We start from the raw sequence: 10,368 nt of genomic DNA, 5'->3' as shown, positions 1-10,368 counted from the left end.
CCATGAGTACAAGAGATCTATATTATTATTTTTTCTAAGAGTGCTGATTTTCTAACTAGAAATTCTTTACTCAGCTGATGTGGCACGGACACAGAACCATAGATCTTTTTCATCGGGATACAGAATTGAACATCCTTATGGGGACGAGCTGTTGTGTCTCCTGATGAAAAAGATCTATGGCTCCATGTCCGTGCCATATCAACCAAGTGTTGAGAGATTGAAGACTCTCTAGTTCGAAAATCATTATTCTTCTTTAAAATGTGTTGTATTAGGGACTGTAGAAGCAAAGCTATACAAAGAACAAGCTACAAAGCATCTTTAACCTTGCAAAATATGTATGGATTTAATATTATAAAAGAATATTCATAAAATAAAATAAAATAAAGTAAATCTTTATTATTGGGTAATTTATCAAATAATTATTCGTATTTTCGTAATGAACGAAAATACATTATCCAATTTTCGTCTTTACAATTTCATTACAAACATTTCTTTATCTAACATTTACATTTTGCCATAAAAAGTAACCACAAAATACTCATTACCCGCACGTTTACCCACATACTGTCCAATTTTATTAAGATTAGTGTTGGATTTTGAAAATTAAATCTCGATTTAGATGTGGTAAATGCTGTCCAATTGATGATAACTACTTTCATCCAATGGTTGATATTTAGGTTGTGAACACAATTCAAAAAATGCCAAAATTTGTCAACATTAATTTTTGGTTTTGTAACTTAACCGAAACTTCATCTTCTTTTCTTCTTCTGATTTCCCTATCTTCCATTACCCTCATATTATGATCTCTATATATTCCATTAGTTCTTCTTTATTTATCTTCCATTTCAACTTCTTCTTTATTTCCGTTCCATTTCAACTCCCAAGAAAACGTATGGTTGGTCTTCTTCATTTCCTTAATATTTTTTTTCGAGAAAATGTATGAGTTTTGTCAACAAAATCTGAGTTTTGAAAAAAGAATGGATTTTGTCAAGAAAATGTATGAGTTTTTCCAACAGATAAGTCAAGAAAATGAATGAGTTTTGAAAAAAGAATGAGGTTTATCAAGAAAAGGTATGAGTTTTGCCAATGAAATGTGAGTGTGGAAAATAGAATGGGTTTTATCAAGAAAATGTATGAGTTTTGTCAACGATTTCCCCAAGAACTAAACTTTATAAAAGTTTAGTCCCTTATCTTAATCACCTACCCCAAATATTGATTTAGTTTTAAGAGGAATTCATAATTATTAATTGAATGGGCATTGTGAAATTAAAATAACTAATTGTGCTGGTATTGATCTACAATGATAAGATTGATTTAGCATTGTTAGATAAATGATTGTGAATGGTCTGACCATATTCTTTGGGTTAAGGTTTTTTATGATGATGATATAAGGTCAGTAGGGGCATGTGAGTTGTTTCTTGAATTTATAGAACTTTCTATTCTTTTCATTCTAATTCTATAAAATTTCCAAGGGATTTGAGGCTGTAGGAAAAACCGCAATGACTTAGATATGATATCATTGTTAGCTTGCTTGCTCATCTTGAATCAATTTATTTTTAATAGTGACATACATTTGATTGACAACTTTACATTCTTTGACCGATGCATATATAGCTTTTTGTTGAAATATTTATAAATAAATTTTGATTGGAATTTGTACCTTGCCCCTTTTGGATGTCCAAGAAAAAGGATGAAAAAAATAAATTCCACAAAAGAGTCGAGTAAAAACTGAAAGATGTGAGAAATATAAAAAAAAACCAATGAGATTAGGGGTTTATATGGTAGTAGAGATATACTTGGAGCAATGTATCACCATTAATTGATAGATGTCCCACTAATTATTCCAACTTAAGTGTATTGTATATGTATTTATTGTATACATGTTTGAAAAAAACTTTCAACTTCAAATTTATCTCTTCTAGCCAAATTCACTAATCTAAGATTAATTAATGAATCTCGATCTATGAAAAAACATAAATGGGAATCTTGATTTATACACCTAAATATATTAATTTGGGTTATGAACTTGGATTTTGGCCTAGTTACAACGAACCTCGTTAGTTCATTTCTTTGAATCATACAGTCCCTTTTGAAAGAAATTTAAAAAGCCATTTAATGCTTTAATTAAATCTTTTATATAAATTTGTTTTATTCAAATCAAAATTAACACTGAGTATTGGAGGGCTATAACCCCTCTTCTCTCATCTATAAATGTGCGGGACAACACCGCATTGGTATGACTGAACCCATCAATTATAGCCCTCACTATCACCTAAAGAGAAAAAGGTTCAATTAGATACTAACCTTGTTCGTATTAGATACTCACTAACCTTGTTTATAATGAAATTCCACATTAGTTGATTGATTCTTGTTACTGCATGTGAAACGTCCTTTATAGCAAAAGACTTGGCTCTATAGAGAGTAGAATTGGAGGAACGAAATTAGTTTAGCCAACCCCAATCTATGGGCTGAGGCTTTGTTGTTGACGTAGAAAATTTTCAAAAGAAAAAAAAAGAAGTCAGACTCAAGCATCCTTATAAGAATGAAGATTTCCATTAATCATGTGTAGTAGGTCTGGGATAGAATTGAAGTTCTACATGGAGCTGATATGGGTCCTTGGTTGAGGATTAATTTGGCTTGGGGACGGGTTCTCAACTTGAAGTTCCTCTGGTTTATTCCAACTTAAAAGACCTTTGTAGCTTCCAAGATCATTAGGACAAATGTACAAATGGTCTGCTGAAATTTTAAAGATTTTTTATTTTCCATAGAAACCAACTTGTGGTTCCTAGCAGTTGTTGACATCAGCACCCTTGGAATGTAAGTTATGATGTTTCAGAGGTTTTCTATCTAAAATCTTATACATTTCTTAGTTTTCCTTCTAAAACCTTACCTAGCTTCCTTTCTCATCTCTCGGTTCTTTTTATTTTATCAATTACAAAGTAATCACTTTTGCATCGATCTCCATTTTCGCCCCACATTACTTGTTGTTGATCCATTGGACATAAAAACGAAAATTGTTCTTTCTATTATAGAAATGATCTTTAAATGTGTTAATCGTGTTAGGTATGAATTAAATCAAATATTAAAAAGAGCTTGTTATGGCCATATTTTAATTTAGGTATTGATGTGAAGCATATTTTTTTTTTTTTTGCTGAGCAAGCAAAGGTTTTATAAATAAAAGAAAAGAATGACAGAAGACTTGTGTTTGGGAGATCCAGTTGGTCACCAACAAACGCCCTCCCAACTAAAAAAAGATCATGGAGCGAATCAAAAGTTACAGAAGAACCCGAGGATGAAGCATAAACAGCTAAAGTGTCCGTGGAATTGTTCCCTTCTCTAAAAATGTGTCTGATATCCCATTCAACCTGATCCAAGTTAAACAGGCAACTAGCCACCAATTGTTAAAAAACCCAAGGGAAAGAACCACCCATTAGAGCTCTACCTACTAGAGTTGAGTCAGATTCAATGAAAAGCTTTAAACCATGGAGAAGAAATAGTTGTCAGCCTCGAAGAAGAGCATTGAATTCAGTAGAAGAATTTTCTGGTAGCCAAGAAAAAAACTCTCAGCTTTGATGAAATTACCTTCATGATTATGCAACAAACAACCAGCTCTGGAAGGATCTGGATTCCCATGACAAGAACCATCAATATTCAATTTGATCCACCCAAAATTTGGTTCAATCCACCTCACAAGAATAACAAGGGTATGAACTTTTGGAGCGGATTAGTATATTAACTCTAATCCACGTAACTTGAGTCAATCCTGTAATAAACTGTTGCAACAGATTGGTTAAGGCCTTCAAAAATAGCAGCATTTCTGGCCAACCTAAGTTCCCAAGGAATAAGCCATGGAACAATAAAATCAATGAAGCTGTAAGCATTCCTTGACCACAGTACAGTCTTCACACATTAACACAAAAAGATCATTCAAAGTATAGATGAAGTTGAAGCTTATATCTGATTTGAGCCCAAGCTCGTATCTGATTCCTAGCTCATATATGATTATAACTCGAGCTCATATCTAACTTGAGCCCGAGCTTGTATCTTATCCCTAGCACATATATAAATTAAAGTATATCTTTTCACATTAAATAAGATAGAGACAATATCTTATCATATTACATGTTAGAATTCTATATTTCTCTACTTTGCATTGATAACTTACAATACTTATACATCATATTCAAGTCTTTGCAAACAAATGATGTATATATCTTTAAAAACACTCAAGTGCATCTCAACTACCTAGCTCATAAGGCACCTGGACAAGTAACGTGATGATACTCTTCTCCAAGGTTTGCATATAAGTATACACTCCCAAAACTAGAGAAGGAGTTGGTTGGTTGATTTAGAGTTGATTGAATTGTATCCTAATTTTCATTATCTTAATGTTATTCACCTTCTTCTTCATTCATCTTTTTCTATCTGAGTATTAACTTGATCGTCGAAGCATCCTTAGTAGGCATCACATTGGGACCACATCCTTCTCACCTTCTTACCTTCTATTGTCCTAAAATCCACAAAGGAGAAAAGGAGAGTCGGACCATCATCGTAAAGGGGAGGAGATCGTTAGATTAAGACCAAGCTAGACTTCAAAAGAAAGTTCACATCTTGAGGAGTGGAAGGCCCAAAAACCTTTCCATAGAGATCAATATTTGTTTATTAGGATCAATTGATTTTATTGGTATATGATAGTTTTAAAAATCCCTATAAAGCCAGTGTTGCCCAATTTGTAACTCATTATCCTTTGGATTGGCCTCATGTATGGTTCCCGTCAAGCATGACTCTCACCTCTCTTTCGGGGTTTTTTTTAAAGAATAAAAAGCTCTTTGAATTATTTTAAATTTTCAAATATCAAAAAGGACAAGGCTAGCCTCACTAACAGGCTAGAAACCCTAACTAATTAAGGCTTCTTGGCAGGTCACTTGGAGAAAAATAGGCGCTAACTAGTCACCTAGAGTAGGATAACTATTTATAGCCTATTTTCCCTTCGTGTGGGACTCGCAGAAACTTAGCCTAGAGTTTTTCAAAACAGAAAAAGATTAGAATCAGAACTCTTTTCCCCTTATGGTGCAATAAGTTCCGAGTCATGTTAAGAGTGATCGTACATGACATTGTGTTAGACACTGAGCTGATGTGGAGGTGTGCATAAAATCGTAGATGGTTTTCAGTCGTATCTTGAATAAAAGCATCTATGGTTCCATACACACCTCCATGTCAGCTCGGTATCCTGCACAATTACTTCAGCTTTTGCCATAGGTATAATAAGGGATATTCAATTTAACCGTCCCATAAGTAGCTTGAAAAATTCTAGTGTCTGATGGTGTCCAATTAACAACTGAGATAATATGAGATTATCTAGAAAAAAAGTCTTAATGTCAATATGATTCTGTAGGAAATTGGGTGATGATATGTTTCTTTGATCCAATCTCCTTGAAAATGAATTTCTTATCATGATAAAAACTCTTAACGTTATTCACTCAAAACCACCCCTATCATCAAAACTAAAAGAGTCCCCTTAGCCTTACTAAGTTAGTAACGATTTCACCCTTACTAGGGGTCCTTGGGCTCACCTATTCGCATCCAAAAATATGGTCCGGTGGTGGCTTTAGGGTTGTAGAAAACGAAATTCTATGAATTTTGAAAAAATGTTTTAAAAAAATTATTTTCCACCATTTAATTTCATTTTTAAGTTTGGGGGTAGAAGTTCGGTGGCCGTCCACTTTCAAAACCTTGGATCTAGCTTAAAAGTTGTTTTTTGAAGATCTTTTTCTTAGAGGGCTGTGTGTTGGATTCCTAATGTGATGTAGCAATCCATTTGAGCAAAGACACCCCTAGTAAGGCTCAAAATCTTATTATGTTTGAAAGGAAAGGATTTTACAAACTAAAATCCAACTCTCTATTTTACATTTTTCTTAGGGCAACCAAACAGTCGTAAACATCTTTAAACAAAATTATTTTCCCAAGAAAATGTTTTACTTCAGAGATTCCTTAGCCCCTGGGGATTACTTTCGATGGGAAGCTCTTCCCATCCAAGGCTTTCCATTAACACTTCAAAGGTCCAATCAACTTTACAACCCACCATCCTCCCACTTCCAAACCAAAGTGATCGACTTTATTCTCTTGAGCCTTACTAATCAGTCATCAGAGCCCTTGATAACGATAAGTATTGTACAGTAAAATATGTATGGAACATACGGATTTAATATTATAAAAGAATATATTCATGAGTGCTGATTTACTACCCATAAGTCTTCATTTGGTCACTACGAGGCTGACATGGCACAGATACAGAACCATAAATCTTTGTCCTCGGGATATGTAATTGCACATTTTGTATCTCGAGGAAAAGATCTATGGTGCTATTTTAGTGCCATGCCATCTGAGTATTGACCTAGTGAAGACTTTCTAGTTATAAAATCATTGTTCTATATTCTTTTTTTTATTTTTTTGTTAATCAAGCAATAATATTAAAAAGAAGATTACAAAGCTTGGGTATTTGGAAGACTCAATTGGTCTCCAATAAAAATTTGTCTTACTACTACCACTAAATGAAGATTATTTACAAGGACAAAAGACTTGGAAGAACGAGATGAAAATGCATAAACCGTTAACGCATCAATCATGTTATTCCCTTCTCTGAAGACATGCATTATGTCCCATGTGACTTCACTGAGTAAAAGCAAACACTTAGCCACAATGTGCGTTAAAGTAAAATTTGCTAATTTTGAAAAGCCACTCTAGATTTTGGTAGAACTTAGAGATGCCCCCATGTAAAATAAGGTTTAATGTAAGGGGTTTTGTTAACATGTGCCCTAAGAACACTCGTTAAGATGCATTAACTAGTAAATACAACTTAGAAATAAGTTTTGTAGTATTAGGTAGTAAGGATTTCACCCTTACTAGGGGTCCTTGGGCTCACCTCTTTGCATCCAAAAACATGGTCCGAGGCTCCAAGGTTGTAGAAAACGAAATTCTATGAATTTAAAAAAAAAAAAATTAATTATTTTCCACCGTTTAATTTCATTTTTAAGTTTGATGGTGCATGGAAGTTCAATGGCCGTCCATTTTCAAAATTTTGGATCTAGTTTAAAAGTAGTTGTTTTTTGAATATCTTTTTCTTAGAGTGCTATGTGTTAGATTTCTTATGTGATGTGGTAATCCATTTGGGCAAAAACACCCCTACTAAGACTCAAAATCTTATTATGTTTGAAAGAAAAGGATTTCACAGACTAAAATCCAACTCCCTATTCTACATTTTCTAAGGGCAACCAAACAATCGTAAACATCTTTAAACAAAATTATGTTCCTAAGAAGATGTTTTACTTCAGAGATTCCTTAGCCTTTGGGGATTACTTTGGATGGAAAGCTCTTCCCATCCAAGGCTTTCCATTAAAACTTCAAAAGTCCAATCAACTTTACAACCCACTTCCAAGCCAAAGTGAACGACTTTGTCCTCTTGAGCCTTACTAATCAGTCATCAGAGCACTTGATAGCGTTAAGTATTGTATAGTAAAGTATGTGCGGAACGTACGAATTTAATATTGTAAAAGAATATATTCATGAGTGCTGATTTACTAATCAGAAAAATCTTCACCGAGTACTATTCAGCTGACGTGGTATGAATAAAATATCATAGATCTTTTCCTCGGGATATACAATTGCATATCTACTATCTCGAGGAAGAAGATTTATGGTGCTATTTCAGTACTACGCCATCCAAGTATTGACGAAGACTTTCTAATTAGAAAATCATTATTCTAAATTCAATCGTAATAAATAGAAATGAAAAATTAATCTTTATTATATTATTTTAAAGTAAAATTTGCTACTTTTGAAGAGCCACACCAAAATTTGGGTGGACCTTAGAGATGCCCTCATGTAAAATAAGGTTTAATGTATAGGGTTTTGTCAACATGTGTTAAGATGCCTTAACTAGAAAATACAACTTAGAAATAAGTTTTGCTATAAAAAAAAGTAAGGATCGAAAACGGTGTACCGTTCCTAACCAAGAGTGGATCCTCAGTAACACATGGTTCCTATAGCACATTTTCAAAGGATGAGAGAGGTATTTTTTATATAAAAGAATTAATATCTCAAACTCTTGTGATCATGACTTAGATCTGATTAAAGAAAAACAAGATTTTTTATGTAGATCCATCTCTTTAAAATTAATCGATTATTGAACTTCCTGTATTTTAAGGTGTGAAATCTAATTTTATCGCGGATGTGGCATTCTTTCAATCGTTGAAAGTGTGTTACAGAGTTACTATAGGAATCCTGTGCTTCCTAACTAAGGTCAGGTGGCACCCCATTTTATGCCACGTGGCATTTTTTATAACTCACTGACTGTATGAGTATGTAATCCATATATCCCTCGATGAATCTCCACATAAAATATTAGTTTGATTAGTGATGTACATCTATTGAATATGGCATTGTCTTAAGAATGATTTCTAATTATTGGATTTAAACTCTTTTTCAAAAACTTAGATCTAGTGGGATACAAGTTATCAAACACTACCCATTGGCCGTATGGATATGTGGTCCAACCCCCTGGTGAAGCTCCACACAAAAGATCAGTTTGATTGGTGATGTATATCCATTGAATAAAGAATTGTTTTTGATTTCTAATCGTTGGATTTAAACTCTTTTTCAAGAGCTTAGATCAAATGGATAAAAATTTTCAAACCGCATGATTTTTAGTTGGTAGGTTCACCAAGTGATGAACCACATATCCATACCATCAGTGGGTTTGAGTAGGTATAGTGTCCCATTTCTAGCTAAGGTCAGGTGACACCCCATCCTACGTCATGTGGCGTTTTTGGGACTCATTGAGCCTATGGATATGTGGAACAGGTGAATCTCCACGCAAAAATTTTGAGTCAGTGATAATATGACTCTCGCATGTGATATTTGTGTATCCCGAGAAAACAAGATTTATGATTCTATGTTCTTGACACGTCAGCCAAGTATTGACCAAGTGAAGACTCTCTAGTTAGAATATCATCACTCCTTTGTATACATATGAGTGGAACATATGAGTGGAACCTTATTCCTTTGGAGAGACCGAGAGAGAGAGAGAGGGCTATGACAGGAGGAGGAGAGAGTGCAAGGAAGTATCTGTTCGAGAAGTTCAAGGACATGGAAGGAGAGAGTATGGGAAATAAAATTTCCGATAAGTTGAAGGAATTACTCCTTGTTTTAGAGAACTTTGGTGGGTATTTACTAAAGAAGTTTGATGAGATTTTCCCACCAGAGACCAGGGCTACTAAGCTGCACCACTGGCTCCAAGTTGGTGTACCTATAGCTTTAGCCATAGTTCTTCTCCTCTTGTTCTTTTGGTTCATTTGCAAATGCTGCGGATGCTGTGCGAGGACTACTGTTAGGATGATGAAGGCTCCTGGAAGAGGAGGCCTTACGATGCCTAGGGCTATATTTGAAGCTAACCCAAGAGGCTATTTCTCAGATCTTCGTTTAAAGTAAAAGATTTTGGGTTTGATTTTAGATCCATGATGCTTTTGGGGGTTTGATCTAATTTCTAGTATTTTGATGTGTTTATTATCGTGTTTTCTTTGTTTTATGCGTTATGGGCTGTAGCCTTGTTGGTGGGTGTTTCAATAGGGAGGTTTGATGTGTATGAGATACTATTATGTGTTGTTTCTATGGGTATTTGCTTCTTATTGTTGTTGTTCTTCTAATGGAATATAAGTTCAAGTATTTAAAACCATGATTCATCTCATTTTTTAAATTCTTTGATTGGTTCTGATTCTCTTAGATTTCATGTGTATTTTACATGAAATGTTATTCAATCTTTTTTAAGGTTTGATCATCCGTGATGAGGGTCACCAATAAAAATTTCTCCCTTTTTTTCTGGTTTATATATGTGGATGAAAATAGAAAAACTTGCTTGGGAAACTTGGTTGATTCATTTTTAGTACATTTGGAAGAGAGTGTACATAGCAACCAGGACTAAATGATGAACTTCTTTCTTTCTTTCTTTAATTTCTTTCTTTTCCTTTTTTTTTTTTTTTTTAACCAAATGAAAGAAGAAATTAAGAAAAGTGAGAGACTTTGAAACCTCTTTCCTTCAAAATCCAATAAAGCAATTGACCGAGTTAACTCACTCAATATGAGAGTGGACTTCATTAAAAAATGATTTATTTCATAAAATTGTATGGTTTCCTAGGATCAATTACATCTTTATGTAATCTCAAAGCTACATGAATAATGGAAAACAAATCCCTTAGACAATTATCCCAATATTACATAGAAATAAATAATTATTTTAAATTTTAATTATACATATAGGGTTAGGATTTGTAGACTCATAAAGCTACAACGTCTTTTCTCTTATATGGGCAAAAA

This window comes from Akebia trifoliata, chromosome 9 (genome assembly GCF_017979445.1).
Source record: "Akebia trifoliata isolate Shusen 1 chromosome 9, ASM1797944v1, whole genome shotgun sequence".
Classification (NCBI taxonomy): Eukaryota; Viridiplantae; Streptophyta; class Magnoliopsida; order Ranunculales; family Lardizabalaceae; genus Akebia; species Akebia trifoliata.
The sequence above is the reverse complement of the archived record's forward strand: the minus strand, read 5'-3'. Positions refer to the sequence as shown.